Source organism: Equus quagga, chromosome 10 (genome assembly GCF_021613505.1).
Source record: "Equus quagga isolate Etosha38 chromosome 10, UCLA_HA_Equagga_1.0, whole genome shotgun sequence".
NCBI lineage: Eukaryota > Metazoa > Chordata > Mammalia > Perissodactyla > Equidae > Equus > Equus quagga.
The window spans coordinates 121655064-121662495 of NC_060276.1; the positions used below are offsets into that span (position 1 = coordinate 121655064).

The 7432-nt window shown below is 45.6% G+C and overlaps 1 protein-coding gene across 9 annotated transcripts in view; it reads right to left on the minus strand.

Annotated features, from left to right (window-relative positions):
• The window catches only part of ARSH (arylsulfatase family member H), a 61917-nt gene that overhangs the window by 30046 nt on the left and 24439 nt on the right, over nucleotides 1-7432 (minus strand). The window contains exon 1 of one of the 9 annotated variants that reach the window (XM_046674129.1): nucleotides 3300-4271. The exons of the other annotated variants lie outside the window; for them this stretch is intronic. The gene's annotated coding sequence lies outside the window, so the exon portion shown is untranslated. Of the gene's footprint in view, nucleotides 1-3299; nucleotides 4272-7432 lie in introns of those variants that run through there. 9 annotated transcript variants of the gene reach the window in all.

Consider the following 7432-nt stretch of genomic DNA (forward strand, 5'->3'; position numbering starts at 1 on the left):
AATCAAGGATGGAGAGGAGGGCTTCCTGGAGGAGGCGGCCCTGAATCCAGGATGGAGAGGAGGGCTTCCTGGAGGAGGCGGCCCTGAATCCAAGGACAGCGTCCTCCTCAGAGACAGAAGAGGAGACGCAGACGCAGAGGAGCAGCCCCGTGAGGACGGAGGCAGAGACGGGAGGGAGGCGGCCACCAGCCCAGGGACCCTGGAGCCCCGGACGCTGGAAGAGGCAGGAGGGACCCTCCCCTGGAGCCTCCGGAGGGAGCGCGGCCCTGCGACGCCCCTTCATCTCAGACTCTCGGTCTCCAGCACTGGGAAAGGATGAATTCCTGTGGTTTTTAAGCTCCCAATTTATGGTAATTTGTTACAGCTGCCCCAGGAAACAAATCTAAGTAATTTAAAAAACCTTCTACATAACAAGAGATCCTATCAGCAAAGCAAAACATAGGCACGCTCAAGGAAGGACAAAACTATCTGCAATATTTTCAATAAATAAATTAGAAAAGGAAGAAAAATCCAACAGAAAAATTAGACATAGGACGTCAACTGGCAATTCACAGAAGTCACAAAAATGATGGATAAGCACATAAAAATCTGCTCAGCCTCCTCAGCAACCAGAAAAAGGTAAATTTTAAGGACAACGGAGCATTTGTACTCGTTCCCCCGAGACAGACACCAGCCTCGGGGTGGGACTGGGGGGGGGGGGGGGCGGCGAAAAGGCAAGAGAGAGGATGCTTGTTGCAACGTTGTTTTTAAATAGAGCCAAATTGAAACCAACTGACACGCTCGTTCTAAAGAGGAATGGCTTCAATAAACTGGGATATATTCATACTGCAGAATTCTGTGCTATCCCCTTTAAAATAAGGAGAACGCACTCCTTGATGCCCTGGATCTCTTTGATGGTAGAGCCATGTAATTCCGTAATGCATGCCCCGACGGAAGCTGAAACCCAAACGGTGATTACTTTTACGGGACCTTTCATCCAAGGTGTAGTCAAGCTACCCGGGCCGTGTCTCCTTCAGCTTTGCCACTTCTCCATGAGGAAGGACGGCTAATAATATCACCAGCCCCACTCTTCCGTGGATAAAATGGGCTTCCGGAGCGGGGTGTAGCTTCCAGTCAAACTAATAAATCCAAACACAGCCTCTCCATTAATTAAATTATCCATTAAATAAGATATTCATACACTACAATACGGTAGCCATGAAAACGAGTCTCGGAAGTTCTCCCAACAAGAGAGAATTCCTTCCTTCCCTTACACACCTGAAAATGTGCAATTATATACGAACCCACGGTCTACTTGCAGAGCGGATGCCGAAAAATGGCTTCGGGCCCAGTGTGACCCCCAAGTTATCTTGATGGAAATGGTCAGCCTTCAGATGAGTGAGTCTGAGACATCATTACAACCCAGGGAAAATTCAGCAAAACTCAGCATTTCATACCTTATATAAATGCTTTCTTTTTCCCAAAGATTAGCCCCTGAGCTAACATCTGCTGCCAATCGTCTTCTTCTTTTTTTTTTTTTTTCTTCTTCTCCCCAAAGCCTCCCAGTGCATAGTGGTATATTCTAGTTGTAGGTCCTTCTGGCTCTGCTATGTGGCACGCCGCCTCAGCATGGCCTGACCAGTGCCATGTCTACACCCAGGATCCAAAGCTGTGAAACCCTGGACGGCTGAAGAGGAGCGCCCGAACTTAACCACTCGGCCACGGGGCCGGCCCTAGCATTTCATACCTTAAAGTGAAGAAATACAATGGATCGTATTTCCCACGTAAGCCTGTCCTTCCTTCCTTAGCTGTGTGCTCAGAACCAAAGCCCCGAAGGGGGCGGTGTCAGTAAAGGCAAGAGGTAAAAACTCCACGTTGTCTACGTGACCTGAGGCTGAGAGGCACACTCGGAGAGTCGGGCAAATGTTCTCGACCAGGCTTTCTCAACCTCACACCAGGAGCGTTTGGGGCTGGACCACGCTCTGCGGTGGGGCATCCTGTGCACTGCAGGATGTCGAGCGGCATCCTGGTCTCCACCCACCAGATGCCAGGAGCACCCTCCGCCTCCAACACTGATAACCAAAAAACGTCCCCAGACGTCACCAAATGTCCCCCAGCAGACGAAACCACCCTCTCCCCACAGTGAAATCCACTGAACTAGACTAACGGGAAATTATCTTCTTGCGTGCTATCTCCCGCTATTTTTCAACGGTGCGAGATTCTGATTTTCTCCTTCACAGAGATGTTGATTTAGAATATAAGCCTGCAATTCCCTTCTTTTTAAAAATTTAAATGTATTAATAATTCAAACTTAGATAGCGGCATCTTCATTACTTTGTTTTCCTAATTTCCTACCGGAAGGAATGTAATAAGCTGGCTTAGAGCTTTATCATGTGGTTCCTCACGGAGGCAAGAGATTTCCGAAGAGATTCCCATAAATTCCCAAACTTTCCCCAAGTTGCCCGACGTTGACTGAGTCTTGGAACATCATTATCATAAAATATAAAGGAAAATACTCAACGATATGGAAAACTTTAAATACATTTGTTATTAAAAAACATTCTTTTTTTTTCTAGCAATTAATATAAAGCTGGTTTTTCCATTGGATGACATAGACCCCGCCCCTCCATTATTTGCTTTTCAGTAAGAAAAACTCGACTAGTAAAAAAAATTAAATTACAGCCATTATGAAGGAAATTTAGAGAGCAGAAGCCCAGTCTGTAAAGGAGCAAAATTATTGCGCTATGTGTTAACCTTTGATTTTCAACATTCAGTATTCATTGCGATGCATAAGCCAATTCAAGGATTGTAATAGATACCCTCCAAAAAAGGAAAAGACAAATTTTGAAGTTTCCAAACTTACCTGTACAGACGTTATCACCTTGTGACCAAGCAAATGTCACCCGACTGCATGATCTTTGATTGGTCTACACTCTTAAACACAGAAAACCCACTACGGAAAATCATATTTGACACCCCGAGTGTCCTCTCACAGATGAATGGATAAACCCACTCTGGGACAACCAGAATTCACAGAATATTACTCAGCAACAACAAGGAATAAGCTATTGATACAGACAACAACAATCATCAATCCCAAAATGACGATGCCCAGTCAAAGAAGCCACACAAACGAGTCAATACCACAGGGTCCCATTTGTATAAAATTCCAGAAAATGTTCCAAAAAAAAAAAAAAGAGAGAGAGAAAGAAGACTTTTATAAAAGGACTACTCAGCTATTTACTCTCAATCCCACGGACCATTTAAAAATTTAAGCACACCCAACCAGAATCACAGTAAACCTGACACATTTTACTTACTGGAAACGAGTCGTTTTCTCGAGCTCCTACATTGGCGGACTCTGGTCTCGCAAGTTCCTGCCACAGCTCAAACTTGCCGTCCTCATCCTTATAATTAAATGTTTATTAAGCACCAAGGTCGGGCACCGCTCGGGTCTGTCAATTATTTTTATATTTAAACATAACCTACGGTGACAGCTGTCGCATAATTATTTAGGAATCATTCACCTCCACCTTTCAACTGGTAGTCAACAGACACATATAATTAAGGGGATTTAATGAAACTGAAGACGTTTTCTGCCAAGATAATTTTTCTGGAGACTTCACCAAGGACTCCAGTTAGGTGTGAAAAGGAGGGGAGAGGGAACAGATGATAAGAAGATGAATTTCAGCATCTTAAACCCTGCGACATCCTTTCAAGGGTAGCTTTCATCTTCTGGCCTAAACGCGTGCCCCTTAGAAACACTGCACCATTAAGCCTCAAAGCAAAGGCACGTTTTTAGCTAAGTCGTCTCAAAGAGCAACGATTAATTGAAAAGAACCAGGAAAAAAATCACGGAGAAGAAGCTTTTGTGTCGGCCGTGATGGAAGCACGAAGGAGTCACCGGAAATCCAGACCTGGAGTTAAGAGTGAGATCCACGGATGTTTCCAGAAGGGAAGTCTTCGTTCCCAAACCTGAAGATCCAGTAGAAGTCTGGGCGGGGGACGTGGGAGGAACAGGGTCCAAATTAGAGCTTACCCCGGAAGGAATTTACGAAAGCAATGTCTTACACACCTCCTTGGAACCTTAGAACCCAAAATGACTCAAAACCAAAACACACAATGGTTTGGTTTCAGTGCAGCAGAAAAATACGTTTCTTGGGACCCTCTCAATCCAGAGCTTGCACTGTGAAAGGCAGCTGAGGGTTTCTTCCTGCCATTTCTCAGCTGCAAAGAACAATCACCAGCCCTCCAGGGTTCCCGCATCAAGCCTACCTTGTTCCAAGCACTTTGTGTGTAACCTCCAGCCACTCCAATGGTGGCATTGGGCACACATGTACCATCCCACCAATGATGAAATAGAGAAACAGAGAGGTTCTGCAACCTCTTCAAAGTCACACAGCTGGAAAGTGCCATCCAAGATTCTTCTGTTATCGGCCTACCACACAGCCTCTATGATCCAGGACCCCCAAGCTCGCAAGAGTGAGACAGAGAATGATACCACCGAGGACATTCAAGCAAGGACCGTGGGGCCATATTGCTGGAATTCACCCATTGAAAACTGAAGTTATGTGGAAAGATTCCCCCAGTTTTGATCATTTGTGAGATTCTCCCTCTGCCACACAATGAAACTCTGATCCCCAACGCATAGAGTGTGTCCAGATGGACGGCGGGATCTGCAGATTTCAGAGAAAGGTGACGTCCATTGGTGAAGATTAGACCCACGGCCTTCCAATGCCGCTCAAAGGAAGGATGCCCTGGCCTGTTTGTTAAAGGAAGAAATCAAATGCAACCTTCTCTTCTCTCGGGGGAATCCAGACGGCGGGTTACACGGTTAAGTGGACAGGTTCACGTCCATCACTGCCAGGGCTCAAACCACTTACTAGAAAAGGGATTTGGGGCAGGTGACAAACTCTACTTTATATGTTCTAAAACACACATTTTTATCCCCATGTTCTTTTTTCATTTTGTTACAGTAGTAAAAATACACAAACCACAAAATTCACCATTGTGATCATCGTAAAGCATGCAATTCAATGGGTTTTACTTCAAAGGGTTTTAGTCTAAGAATGTTGGGCAACCGTCATCTCTATCTAATTCCAGAACATTTTCATCACCCCAAAAGGAGACCTGGTACCTATTAAGTGTCATTCCTCATTCTTCCCCCCACCTCCAGTCCCCAGCAACCACGAAGAGACTTTCCCAACCACAAATCTCTAGGGACTGGTCTGTTCTGGACATTTCACATAAATGGAATCATGTACTGTCTGGCTTCTCTCACTGAGCATGACGTGTTCAAGGTTCGTCCACATTATAGGCGTGTCAGCGCTTCCCTCCTTTTCGTGGGTGCATAATATTCCGCTGTGCGGATGGACCACAAAATTAACTCCAAATAGATCCAAGACTTAACTAAAAGAGCTAAAAATGACAAGACTCTTACAAGAAAACATTGGGGCAAATCTTCACGATGTGGGATTTGGCAGTGATCTCTTAGATATGGCACCAAAGACACAAGCAATAAAAGAAAAATAGATAAACTGGACTTCACCAAAAACAAAAACTCGTGTGTATCAAAGGACACTATCGAGAGTGAAAAGACAGCACCCAGCACGGGAGGAAATATTTGCAAAGCCCCGACGTGTCAACGTTTCTGAATTCTGGATGCACGTTGCAACACCCGTCAGCCAGGTGGCAGTCACAACCTAGCTGTGTGGAAACTTTCTTTTGACACACACCTTCTGGCAAGATCAGGAAAGTGCGGGCGAGTTGCCTGAACAATTCATGGAATGTTCACCATCCTCATTATCGCAGTTTTTCCAGTTTGTCTCTTGTTTCAGAAAGCTCCATCAAAAGGCTCCCGCTGAGCTCCAAGTAAATTGCAATCTACCTTCTTCGGGATCCTCACTAGCTTAGGGCTGCGATGGAGTCACATAGACAAGGCAAGCCTCAGTGAGCTCTTCTCCTGTCTCCAAATACTCGCTCCTTTTCTGGAGGAATCTTTTGGGGGCCAATCATTTGCTTGCAAATACGTCTGCTCGAGAACCCTGAGTTCCTTTTGTGCACCAGGTTTCCCTGTGACCTGATCTCTTTCTCCATTTCCAATCTATTCAGGCAGCCCTATCTGCAGATGAGCCCGTCCCTAATGATGGGGACCCCTACGACCACTGCTTCCATCCACACAACGTCTTTTTTATTCATGTGTTGTAGGTTGAATCGTTCTCCCCTCAAAAAAGCGCGTGGAAGTCCTCACCTCCAGTACCTATGCCCGTGACCTGACTTGAACCTTACAGGATCTTGAAATACTGGAGTAGAGGGGTCCCTAAGTCCTACGACGGGTGTCCTTTTGGAAGAGGAGGCAGAGACACATACAGAGGGATGATATTTATGTGAAGACGGAAGCAAAGACTGGAGTGATGTCTACAAGCCAAGCAAAGGTAAGGATTGTCAACTGCCACCCGACACTGGAATATGCAAGGAAGGGTTCCCCCCTTAGAGCCTCTAGAAGATTCCAACCCTACTGACCCCGTGATTGCAGACGTCTAGCCTCCAGAACCGAAAGGCAATAATTTTTGGTTGTCTTAGGCCACCCACTTTGAGGCATTTTGTTCCACCAGCCCAGGCGATGTTTTCTCACACTCCGCCGGCGTCCGCTGGGTACCACAGCAGCTTCTGCAGTCGAGTGAGGATGCGGGAAACCAGCTGCCCCATCGCCTCCTCCTGGCACCTCCCAACTCCCTCCTTTAGCTTGAGCAGCCGTGTCTGCCCAGCCCACGATTCCCGTAGATTCCTGGTTATCACACCCTGTCTAAGAATGCCCGAATGAATCCATTTTGAAGACTTGACTTTACAAAAATGATTCCAGTTTGATGGAGCTGAAGAAGCCAGCAAGAGAGAGGCACCAATGGACGCAGATAAGGACAGACCCCCGGAAAAGTCTGCTCACTCTCTCTAGGAAAAGGACCCGGAAAGACACAGCCTCACAAGATGGGAAACATTGAGACAAAGACTGCGTTCCCTGAGCCAACCACCATAGAAAAGCCGACGGGCCGGCCGGGGGAGGATAACGTTTGTCTGCAAAGGAGCAAGAAGGAACATTCTGGGGAGATGAGAACGTTCCAGATCTCGTTTGTGGTGGTGGTTATGTAAGTGGATGCATTGATTGAATCTTACTGAACTATGGGCTTAAAATGGGTACATTTTATGGTATATGTTGCATATTTATTGTATACATTTACTGTGTATATTGTGTATTTATCGTATACAAACTATCCTTCAATAAAATTGATTTAAAAATAAGCACAACCAGAAGGACCCACAACTAGAATTTACAACTATGTACTGGGGGACTTTGGGGAGAAGAAGAAGAAAAAAACATATATTAAATAAAATTAAAATAAGACTCCGAGCATCCTTAAACTAAGAAAACCTGTTTAATTGGGTTTCTCAAGCTTAC